Genomic DNA, 12,961 nt, shown 5'->3' on the forward strand with positions numbered 1-12,961 from the left:
GGTGTGCCCATTCTCAGCTGCAGTAAGTCTGAGAACTGGAGAAGGGTTTAGCATTCCTCTCCCCACCCTGGTTGACCAGAAAGGGTGGCGGGTGAAAGGATCTACCCCCAGTCGTAGCAGGACTGGGCAATAGAGTAGTTGGAAAAAAGGAAGCCCTGGCTAAGCAAGTACCAGTCCTTCAGGGACTTGTTAAAATGTAACCATTTGTGCTCAGCATACGCCGTAACAGCAGTGTGTTTGCTACAAGAGGCAATTAAATAGTTAACGCCAGTGGGCCATGCGTTTTGCCCAGGTGGCAAGCCTCACGAGGAGGACTCGGGTCGTCTTGTGAATAAAATGTTTTGGGAAAAGACCAGAAGGATGGGGCAGAAGCCCATGAAAGAAACGGTTCAGCGGAAAAAAAAAAAGGATCAGGCCCAGGCGGCAACAGACAGAGAGCTTGGAGAACAGGTTGGAAACTTTTGAGGGTCTTGTGGAAGGAAGAAGTAAGTGAGTATAAGCATGGGGATTTCAAATACTCAGGAGGATATTTGAAATGGTGATTTGAATTGGTAAGTGGCTGTTGAAAGACAAAGCAAGTGATATAAGGAAAGAGCAAGTGATTTGAAGGAGAGTGAAGAGTTAACTCTGTAGTTGCTGGAGGGAGTAGTAGTTGACCTGTGTAAAATGCTAAAGAGAAAAGTTCTTGGTGTTTTTTTTTAAATGTTTGTAAATAAATTCAGGCAAAGAAATTATTAGATTGCAATCATTTGGCTATGAACAATTTTGTTGAATTAGCTGAAGAATGTATACAGTGCTGTGTAAATGAAAATTTATTAGGCTCTAAGGCACTATAAGTGGTGATGTTTTCTTTTAGTGTTTAAAAGCAGGAGTTAAAAGTAAAAAGCAAGCCAGAAAGCATCTGTATTAATGCAAATTATCTAACTGATAAGGTAAAAGCCACTGAAACCTGGGCTGCCTATAAAACATATACAAGAAAATATGGGTATTCCCCTGTTTTGCCTAAAATCAACAAGGGTATTTGTATATTTTAAGCAATAATTGACTGCCCAGAAGGGGTAGACCTTTGTTTTTGTCTTTCAGATAATCAAAGAAAACTAATGCCAGCTAAACAGCATACAACATACCATGATTTACTGGCAGAGTAAAAATTATGTTTTGTGTTTATGTTCTGTCTTGTGGTGTCTGTCTCAAGTGGCCAGAATTGTTGTTTAATATTTTCATGGGATGGTCTGGTTTGAAATAAGGCAGAAGGCTTGAATTGAAATGCAGATATTTGTTTTGTTCAACTTAAAATACAAAGTGTTTGGATACATCAGAAAAATGTGATATACTAAAGTCTTATGTATTTTCTTAAGTAAAAGAAAAAAACTGCATTGGCCAAATTGCATACTAACAGTCTTTGGAAGCAAGGACATAAAAAGTTAACCCACTCCCCATATTGTACATGGGATCCTTCTGGCTACCTCAGATTTCTAGCCAGAGGGCTGGGGATGGTGGGAAGCTATTGAACTAGAGCTTGTATTAAATGAACTCATCAAAGTGGGTGTGCTTGTCCTGGCTTGTTGTTCCAAAGCTCTGTAATAAGGTTATTTTAGTGGAAGGGTATATGTGGCATACATTAAATAATAAGACTAATGTACTGTATAACAGCAATGTGTATGTGTTCATTGTTAACAAAAGGTGTATAAGTAAAAAGTAAAAGTTTCCTTTGTAGGTTAAAAAAGGAAGCCAAAAAGGAAAAAGAACGAGTTAAATGAGAAAAACTTTAACTAGCAAGCTCAGTCCAAAAAAAAAAAAAAAAAATACACTGACTTCGTTCAAGGACACTTGGCTAACAACCAGAAAAGGGGGGCTGTACAATCTGCAAAGACACTAATGCAATGTGTTAGGTTTCCTTTTTACACAGGTAAAGACGCACTACACGAAGACCCTAGCAGCCCTGCCACTCCATGGAACCTGGAGACCGGATCAATGTACAGGTCCACCAACAAAAGACTGCTTTGGCTCCACGCTGGAAAGGCCCTTATTGAGTCCTGCTGATTACCAACACCGCTGTGATGTGCCAAAGACTGACTGCTTGGACCCATGATTCTCACTGCAAAAAGACCCGTCCACATAAGGAGAACTCTCCTATATGATTAGCCTATTCCTTCTTCTAGCTCCACTGTGCTTCTGGACAGCAGGGAAAAAGGACAAGGTGACGTGCTAGCTAACCTCTCCCTTGTCCGCTGACAGACCTACTGTGCCTTTGAACTTTTCTAGAAGAATCAAAAACCATTACAGGCTGGTGTATTCCTAATCCCTCCCCTGTAGAATGCTGAACTACAACTGTTTGGGGAAAGAAGAAACACTCACTCCACTGACACTGCCAAAGTCCAGGAATTCCTGACTAAAAAGGACATTGAGAACTGACCCTGGTAAAGAAACAAAAATTCTACACTGGCAGGAAGAAACTTGTGGGATCCTGTTTGGAAATGTGGTATTAATTGAATTTTGGGGTTTATTCTACAGGCTGCGCCCTGTGTTTTGGATAAATCCTTTAGTATGTATTGCCCTCCCTAATTGGATTTTAAATGACATTGCCTTTATCCAGTTTTCAGATCACTTTTACATACCCAGATTGCTCACAAGGGGCTGCCATTAGATTAGCACAACAAAGAGCCTGGGTTATTTCCTCTGGAGAAAGGGGAATTGACCAGATCCCTGTGGGCTGGGGCCAATAGTGTTGCAGTCATCTGAATTATTTTTCAAAGCCAAGAACATAATAAGAAATTGGGCCGACTAGAAAAGGCCACTAGCCTTATTTTTTAAGCTCAGCTATCTTAAGTACAGGCTGGAGCTGGTGAGTTACATGTCATTTCCACCCTTAGTTCTATAACCCAGAAGTTACTGACAGAGATGGTATTGAATATCACTGAGGCTGGGAAGGCATTGCAGTGGGATCTAGTATGTTTAAAATTTCAGGATTTCCTGAATGACCAGCTGATGGCCATTTGGAGTAATCTTGAGTACCAGACTTGGCCCACTGCCCTTACAGACACATCTGAAGTACCATCTGATCTGTGGTCATGGAAACATATTTGGACACTTTCTGGATGAAAGTGTGTACATTTACAGTGCTCCTTCCAAGCATATGGACCGGTTAGGGTGGGTGTGGCTCCCACATACCGAATCCTGCCGGGTCCATGGGGAGGATGCATATGGGACTAAATTATTCACCGAGGCTTCTGGGAAATTAAACCATTGAGTATGCCTACCTGAGTTATAGTCAGTGCCCCGATCCCTTAGTTGTTAAATGAACAAGGTTCCACTCTTTTGTCCATGCATTCATTCCTGGGTTGGGGGTGACTAAGCTTAAAGGAGCAGTTGTAAATATTTCTGCAGAGCTTCATTGCTTTTTGGCCTCAAAGTGTGAGAAAACTCAGCCAAAAGGTTTGGTGAGTATTCTCAAAGGGGGGAGTTGTTGGAAAAATCATAGTGCTAATGAAGCCTTTCCGTATTAGGCCTGAGTAAACCAAAGTTATGTTATGCTTGTCCAAACTGTGTTGGAAAGCTTACAGAACTCATTAGACTGAAGGCCGTGTATCTACCTAAGTCAGCTATTTCGCTTATCAGTTTTGTTTGGCTCCCCAAGTATATGTTGGCTCCCCAAGTGTATGCAGCTGCGTTCACATGTATGCAACCAAAATATCTAGTACAAAGGGTCAACGGATGTATCTTGTGTCCCCTTCAGAATGACAAATGTATCCTCAACAGCTGTATGTCTCTTGTAGCCCCCACAAAATGATATATGTATCCTGCGTACCCAATTATCCACAGGGTTTATAGGTCAACCAAATGACGTAGACAAACGTAGGCTAAGTTGTTTGTTACCGGCTATAAAGGTAGGCCGTTTGGCCATGAAAGGTGTGTCTCTTTCTCTGGCACTAGCCGAGAGGAACACCCGCTCAGCTGACCGATCAATAAAGGGTGTGGTACTCGTCTTCCTGTCTCCGTGCCTCCTTGGTGTAATTAGGTAAGCTCCAGGGGGAAACGAGCCCTTTTGGCTAACAGGGGTATGCGTGCACATGGACATACACAGGTCTTCAGGGGATACATCAACTCATCTAGTTTTACAACAGGCTACATAAAAAGCACTAGCAAAGTCAGTACAAACTAAAATTTTCTACAGACAATGACTTGTTTATACTGCTCTATATACTATACACTGAAATGTAAGTACAATTTTTATATTCCAATTGTTTTATTTTATAATTATGTGGTAAAAATGAGAAAATCAGTAATTTTTCATTATCAGTGTGCTGTGACACTTCTTTATTTTTATGTCTGATTTTCTAAGTAGTTTTTAAGTGAAGTGAAACTTAGGTTACGCAAGACAAATCAGACTCCTGAAAGGGGTACAGTAGTCTGGAAAAGTTGAGTCACTGCTCTGACCTGTGCCACAGGACACCAGCCCGGTCCTCTTATTCGCCCATTTGCAACAATGATTTAGAGCCTGTTTTTCAAGATACTTGGCTGCCCAGTGAGATTTTCAAAAGCATCTAGGCACCTCACCTGACAGATCAGGCCCTGCAGATGAGTCAGGCAGGGGAATGTCTATCTTCCCCAGGTCCATGCATCGCTCTGGGCCTTCAGCATCTGGGTGCCTGGTGTGGAGCTGCAGAGGGCATGTCCAGAAGCACAAGTATAGGGTACTGTGGCCCTTTTATGGCAAACACTTAGGGCATGTTTACACTATGAAATTAGGTTGATTTTATAGAAGTCAGTCTTCAGTAAGCAATTTTATACAGTTGATCATGTATGTCCCCACTAAGCACAGTAGGTCGGCGGAGTGCGTCCTCAATACCATGGCTAGCATCGATTCACGGAGTGGTGCACTGTGGATACCTATCCCGCAGTCCCCGCTGCCCACTGGAATTCTAGGTTAAGCTCCCAATGCCTGATGGGGCAAAAACATTGTCGCAAGTGGTTTTGGGTACATATTGTCAGTCTCCCCTCCCTCCCTCCCTCGCTCTCTCCTTGAAAGCAATGGCAAGCAATCGTTTTGCGCCTTTTTTCCTGGGCTATCCTTGCAGCATAGCAAGCATGGAAGCCGCTCAGATGCACACAGTTTTTGTGAGCATTGTAAACGCCTCATGCATGATCCTGCAGTATGTGCAGAGCCTAGATAGGAATCGCCAGCACAGGGAAGATTGTGAGGAGGACATGGACACAGATGTTCCTGAAAACACAGGATGTGGCAATTGGGATATCATGGCAGCATTGGGGTATGTTGATACAATGGAATGCTGATTCTGGGCCCAGCAAACAAGCACAGACTGGTGAGACCACATAGTGTTGCAGGTGTGGGATGATTCCTAGTAGCTGCAAAACTTTCGCATGCGTAAGGAAGACCAAGATGAGACCTGCCCTGGCAGTTGAGAAGCGAGTGGTGATAGCCCTGTCGAAGCTTGCAATGCCTGACTACCAATTCTGAGTGGGCAAATATACCATGGGGGCTGCTGTGATCCAAGTAGCCAGGGCAATCAATAACCCTTCTGCTAACAAGGATAGTGACACTGGGAAATGTGCAGGTCATAATGGAAGGGTTTGCTGCAATGAGGTTCCTTAACAGTGGTGGGGCGATAGATGGAACGCATATCCCTATCTTGGCACCAGACCACCTTGCCAAACAGTACATAAACCGCAAGGGATATTTCTCGATGGTGTTGCAAGGACAGGTGGATCACAAGAGCCATTTCACCGACATCAATTTGGGATGGCCGGGAAATGTGTATGACGCTCACATCTTTCAGAACTCCGGGCTGTTTGGAAAGCTGCAAGAAGGGACTTTCTTCCTAGATCAGAAAATTACTGTTGGGGATATTGAAATGCCAATAGTTATCCTTGGGGACCCAGCCTACCCCTTAATGCCATGGCTCATGAAGCTGTACAGAGGCAGCCTGGACAGCAGTAAGGAGCAGTTGAACTATAGGCTGAGAAAGTGCAGAATGGTGGTAGAATGTGCCTTTGGACATTTAAAGGGACACTGGTGCAGTTTGCCAAGTAGGTTAGACCTCGGCGAAAGCAATATTCCCATTGTTATTGCTGCTTGCTGTGTGCTCCATAATATCTGTGAGAGTAAGGGAGAGCTTTGTGACTCTATCCCTAGCTCCACATCCTCATTGTCACATTATAGCTGGGGAAACAAAGGCAGAAAGAGGTGACGTTACCTGTCCACAGTCACTCAGTGGGCTAGTGGCAGGGACAGGCATAGAAACCAGTTATCCAGAGTCCTAGTCCAGTCTCCTCTCTGCTCCACCATGTCCAGTTGTAATTGACAAAGGGACCTAAGGGTGTTAGGTGCCAAACTCCCATTCACTGTCCATATGATTTGGGTGCTTAACATCAGCCTCTTATGGGAAAACCCAGCCTGTACATTCATAGCCAAAGCAATGTCCTGAGAATTCCTTCCATGCCCAGGCGATGCTTCCCACCACTCCCTTCTCAGGTTTTACCATTTTCTCAGTGATACTAATAGCTGTGTATCTGCTACCAAGAGCATTGTGCAATAAAAGAACTAAACTAAGTCTTCTCTTTCTGTCGTCTTTGTTGTCATACGTCCCATTATCTATCCCCTTTGTAACCAGTGTGAGGAATAAATATGTCAAGGTTTGTCTACACATAGAAGTTGCACCACTTTACCTATACTGGCCTATCCCTGCCTGTGACAGGGCCGCGTGCCCTGGTCTGGAGAGTCTGTGGCCAAGCCAGCCCTAATTAGAGAAGAAGCCCAGCCGAGGGAAATCAGACAATGTTCAATAAAGGGCAGAAGGGGGCTAGAGTAAGAGGCCAGCTCAGGAGGCTGAAGTGAGACTTGAGAGAGTGAGAGAGGCTCCTGTAGGGAAAACCCTGAGACCAGGGGAATTGGTCCAGGTAGAAAGAGCTGGGAGTAGCCTGCTAAGGAGGGAAGGACTCAGACCAGACGGGGGGAGTTTCGGGTGTATGCAGCTGGAGCCAGGGCTTAAATGTTTATAGAGTATTTCCCGGAGCCCCCCACTGCACCCCACAATATGCTATATAAACTCCAGGGGGGTTGAAAATATTTACAAGAGCTCCAGACAGCTCTAGCTGAATTTAAGCCCTCATCTGGAGGGAAGACTTCTGGGCTTAGTTTTGAAATTTAGGTTAATAAACGAAACTGAAAGGAGGGCTGTTATGTCTGGACTGGAAAAAAAAGTGTGTGGAGACGAATAAGGGAAACTGAGGTGAGAGGCTGTTTTCTGGGCTGCCCTGAGGCCTCCAGGGGGTTGCCCACTCATCTACACAGAATGGACGCTGTAGCAGAGTAATTACCCGCTCCTGCCCTGCGGGGCTTAAAATAGCCCAGGAGAGCGCTGTGGCTGGGGCAAGAAGCCTGGGCTAATTGGGGAAAGTAGGCTCAGCTTTGGCCATGCCCCAATCAGGCCCAGCTGGACCCCATAAGAGGCTGTGAGCCAGAGGCCCAGGCAGGCTTCCTCTGCCTGTAGAGGGAGAAGGACCTGGCTGCAGGGAGCGAGACACAGGGTACCTGAGTGAAGCAGGGCTGGGGAAAGGCAGAGGAACTGGGGAGCTCCTGCCTGGAAAGCCCCAGGCTGCGGCCTAGCATAAGGCCAAGAGGTACTGGGGGTTGCAGGGGGCAGCCCAGGGGTAGGCAAAGGCAGCAGGTCCAAACCCCTTTGCCTATGATGAGTGGCTGATACTGCAGTCTGCCCCAGTGAACAGGGGCTAGATGGAGACTGGGCAGTAGACAAAACTGAGGCAAAGTGGGGATTGTGGGTTGGGGGTTCCCCAGGGAGGGGATACCCAGATTGGTGAGGTACTGCCAGGGGGCAGCACCCTGGTTAAAAGGGCACTGGGGTCCCAGGGAGGGACATGGGGCCAGAGGACTGGTGGATCACCAGCCTGCAGAGGGTGCTCTGGATGCTGGAACGAGCTAATTCCCTGAGAGACCAGCAGGAGGCGCTGCAGGGGTGAGTCCGCTCCTCTATAGACACAATTACACTGACGCAAAGATGCTTATAGCAGTATAGTGAATTCTGATACAAGAAGGGGAATAAGAGACACCTGTATAAGGCACCTTTATATTGGTAAACCGTGTCCACATTAGAGGTTGTACCCATAGAACTATTTCCATAACAAAGTCATATCCCTAACCCAAATAGCTATACTGATTCAAAATGTGGGTGGAGACCTCATGTAAGTGAGTTCTTGTGAAAATACAGCTATACATTCCTAGCTTGAAACAAACATTGATAATCCAGGGAAACTGTCCTTTGCATTCGTAAAATCATAGAAGAGTAGGACTGGAAGGGACCTCAATAGGTCATCTAGTCCAGTCCCCTGCACTCAAGGCAGGACTACGTAATAACTTTACCATTCCTGACAGGTGTTTGTCTAACCTGTTCTTAAAAACTTTCAATGATGGAGATTCCACAAACTCTCTAGGTAATTTACTTAACTACACTGACAGGAAGTTTTTCCTAATGTCCAAACTAAACCTCTCTTGCTGCAGTTTAAGTCCATTACTTCATGTCCTATCCAGGTTAAAGAGAACAACTCCTCCTTGTAATAACCTTTTATGTACTTGGAATCTGCTATCAGTCTTCTCTTCTCCAGACTAAACAAACCCAATTTTTTTAAGCTTTCCTCATAGGTCATGTTTTCTAGACCTTTCATCATTTTTGTTGCTTTCCTCTGGACTTTCTCCAATTGAATTTTAATCCTATCCTCCAAAGAACTTGCAATTCTGTACCAGCCTGGTATCATCCACAAACTTTATAAATGTTCTCTCTATGCCATTATTTAAATAATTGATGAAGATATTGAACAGAACCAGACCCAGAACCGATCCCTGCCCTTCCAGCTGGAATATGAACCACTGATAAGTCTCTGGGAATGGTTTTCCAACCAATGATTTACCCACCTTATAGTAGCTCCATCTAGCCTATATTTCTCTAGTTTGTTTATGCATTAATATGGAATGCGGATAATCCAAGTCAAAAGCAACTGACTGATGGAAAGAGAGGTCAGAGTGAATAATTCACAGTTTAGATATTTGGGGTGCATCCACACTGAAGCCAGGGGTGTGAATGGCAGCTCCTATAGATGTAGCCACTGTAGCTGTACCCTAGCTAGCTCACTAAAAATAGTAGTGAGGAAACCATGGTACTGGCTTCAGTGCTGGCTGCACAAGCAGAATGTACCCTGGGCAAAGGGGCACTGGGGGCAGCAGAGGGTGAGTGATGGGAAAGGGGCAGCTCTGCTCTATCATGGATACTAAGGATATCAGAGGCTGAAGGCAGGGAAAGGGGTGGCTATAGTGGAAGATGAGCATTCGGAGGAAGCAAAGGTTAATGTGGCCAATGTTTTATGTATCCTTTCTAATAATCTCTACATGGCAGCTGATCACAGGGAATGGCAAATAGACAGTAATTGTTAAATCCATGATGTCAGTTAGAAAATATTGCTTAAGTGATTAGGAGTTAATGAACTTGGAAATAAAAATTTAAGCCACGGTGTGTGAAGATTCAGGTCTATCCCTGTGTTATAGCCAATTTTCAGTTGAAACATGAATTCTTCAAAGACTTGAGCTGTGGGATTTCATCCCTATCAGCAATACGTTAGCCAGAGATTAATTTAAAAACAAAACAAAAATAGAAACATTTTTCCAAAATACAATGATGTGAGCCACAAATATTCCACATTTGGGCATTATGAACAACAAAGCTTTAGTGATACACAATTATTCACACAGGTGATAAATTGGAATGAGGATTTATGACATGGTTAGGGAGCAAATTACTCTAGGAGAGAACTGGGAATAACAACATACAATCAGAAATGAGTGAATATTTGTATTCTTCAGAAAAGGCTGGAACAAACATTACTTTCAGGGCAAGATGTGTCAGTATGTGAGAAACATCATGCTGAAAAAGGACAGTTTTGGAGTCAAGTTGCAGAATATATTGCAACACACACAACTGAAATGATTATATTGACTGTACCCAAATCGGACCATGAATTGGCTAGTGTGAATGTATAACACTGTCCTCTACAGAATGGAATCTGTATTGTTCGGTTGCTTATCAAACACTCCAGTAGACCAATCAGAGGCCTATAGTTCTGGTACAAGATTATCTAATTTGTACAATTCCTGTGGCTCTGAAGATCCACATGACCCTGAAACTTGTCAGGGATTTAGGAAGAAATGGTTTGTACTTTATAATCTCAGGTTTCTAGCCTCAATGCTTGTATGCTCTGGGCTTTTCCAAGAAGCCTAAAGTAGTTTTCCAAATTCTTCTAGGAATTCAGTGGGATTTAGGTGTATATGGTATACATTACCCCCCTTTGAAAATCCCAGCCTAAATGGGTAAAGCACCTTGTTCACCTGCATTTTATCTAAGCATTAATTGGGTAACATTATCAAAGACATCTAAATCACGTAAATACTTTTTAAAATGTTACATGAACTAATTATCCAATGTTATTGGAGGAGGACTGGGTACAGGTGTGGTTGCTATTAAGGGCAACTGGAGGTTTCTTTGGAGAAAGTGCAAGCTCAGCTAACTATCCTGAGATTTTTCAAAGCTGCTTAAGGGAATTGAATGGGACCTTGGTGTCTAATCACTAAGCAGCTCTGGCAATCTCAGCCATAAACTTTATTCGTAGAATTAGTGAGTTATTACTTCACAATCAAAATAACGTTCACCCAGGAAACAAAAATTTGTTTTAGGATGAAAAGTGTTTTCTCTCTCCATGACTTTCCCTTTGAGACTAGAAGTTTGACTCTACTGACATTGCCTAGAAAAAAATGAAACACTAACTTTTCCTTGTCTGTTATGTTCCCCTCAGCAGTGGTGCCTTGGGAGACTGCACCTTCCCACAGAAGGATATATAATGAATCCGAGAAAACGTTCTTCATTTGTCTCAGCATATGATGCACAGGACATGTTACCAGACGTAACAGAGCCACGGTAGCCAATCTGGGCTATCACTTTCTGTTTCCTGTGCATATGGAAGTGCATGGATGTGGTGGGGAGAGAAGATTAACTGAATAACTTGGTCCCAGAAATGCTAAGTGAGGAGGTGACATCAGATTCAAGTTTGTGACTCACCCGCCTTAGAGGTAAATCTACCTTTTCCTGTGCCTACTCCTTGAATCTTGAGGTTTTAGAAGCAATGTAAGTTTGTTGGATTCTCATAAAATTAGTTACCTAAGGAGAAGATTGCAATGATCTAACTTTAAATTCTTTACCCAAAGCAATATGACTGAATTTGGAAATAGAAAATGCCTCTCAAGTTACTGCTATCCTAGATCCTTGTGTGCCCCCCCAGCACCATAGTATCTGGGCACCTCACTGTCTTTAATGTATCTATCCTTGCAATGCCCCATGAGGTGCTATTATTCCAGCTTTACAGACGGGGACCTGACACCCAGAGGGACAGATTTATAGAGGTGTTTCAGCACCTAAAGACACAGGCACCCTTAGTGGGATTTGAAATTGATGGGCGTTAGGTACCGTCCCTACTCAGGCCCCAATGTGCATTTTTAGTTACCTACTGGCCATTGGAAATCTGGCATGAAAATCACACAAGTAGTTTGTGACACAGCAGGGAATTGAACCAACAGCTTCCAAGTACAAAGCGAGCTCTTCAAACACTGGAGCATCGTTCATCAAGCTTTGAGCTTCTCTCCATACTACATACAAGATTGTACTCTTAATGGCAGCTCCCACCTCACTGGGGTGTTGAAAACATTAATGAGATGAGGTTGGTAAAGCAGAACTGATATTTGCTGCTGTGCTCAGCGCTCGGGGTGCAGACATTGGCTCTAAGTAGGCTTGGCAGAATTTCTTTTTCTTTTGCCCTTTTGATGATTAATATTGGGATTTTAATCTTTATGATTATTCCTGATATTTAACTATTGCAATTTTTAAGGCTGCAGGAAATTCAGTGGTAGGTTAGGTTCAGAGTTAGGGCAGTGGGGCTGAGCGGGGGCCCCCAGCAGTTTCAGCAGGGATACTGTTCACTCCCTACCGGCTGAGGGGTCAAGAAGGGGCAGTGAAAGCGACGGCTGTTCACTCCCTACCGGCTGAGGGGTGAAAGGGGCAGTGAAGGCGACGGCGCTGGCCCAGTGGAGCAGAGTTCCATGGCCAGGACTGCGAGGGTGCAGAGGGCTCTTGCACAGCCGTGGGGCTGATGACACCCAACCCTGCAGTGCCAGGCCTGGGGGGAGGTTGCACTAATGCCGACTGTTACCGATCTTTCCTGTTGTTGATTTCAGTGTCTCAGCTGATATCGACATTTACCAACATCTATCGATTGAAATCAAATCCTGACAAGCCGAGCTATAAGGGTCAAAGAAGGCTCAAGGTGTTACCTGTTCAAATCCCATTGAAATCAATGGGTCCCATCCTTGAAGTCAGTGGAGATTTTATCTTTGATTTCAGAGAGAAAGGCTCAGACTGAACAGAATTATTCCCGGTTTGTAAAATTAACTCTGCATAGCTCTACGCAGGTCCTTACTTAGCAATTAATAAAGATTAGAAAATTGGTCCAATAAAAGATATTACCTCACCTACCTTTTTTCTCTAAGGATTAGTAATAGCAAGAGAGATTGTGGCTCTCTCATCTGCCATGACTAATAAAAAGAGGGGAGGAGAGAAAGAATTAATATTTTTTAACCAATGTTAAAGAAGAAAAGGATAAGAAATAGAGCAAAAAAAATTTCTAATGAACTATTTTTGCATCAGAAAATGTCAGTTCATTGAGATCAAAATGTCCCATGGGTACATATCAATTTCTACAAAATTTTGTTTAGGAAAAAAATTATTGTACATATTTTATAAAATAATATCAAATGAAATAAAATATAAAAATAAACTAGTATAAAATAAATTTAACTTATAAAATAGGATTCAAATAAAGTACAATAAAT

This window comes from Mauremys reevesii, linkage group 15, assembly GCF_016161935.1.
Source record: "Mauremys reevesii isolate NIE-2019 linkage group 15, ASM1616193v1, whole genome shotgun sequence".
In the NCBI taxonomy this organism is placed as follows: Eukaryota; Metazoa; Chordata; order Testudines; family Geoemydidae; genus Mauremys; species Mauremys reevesii.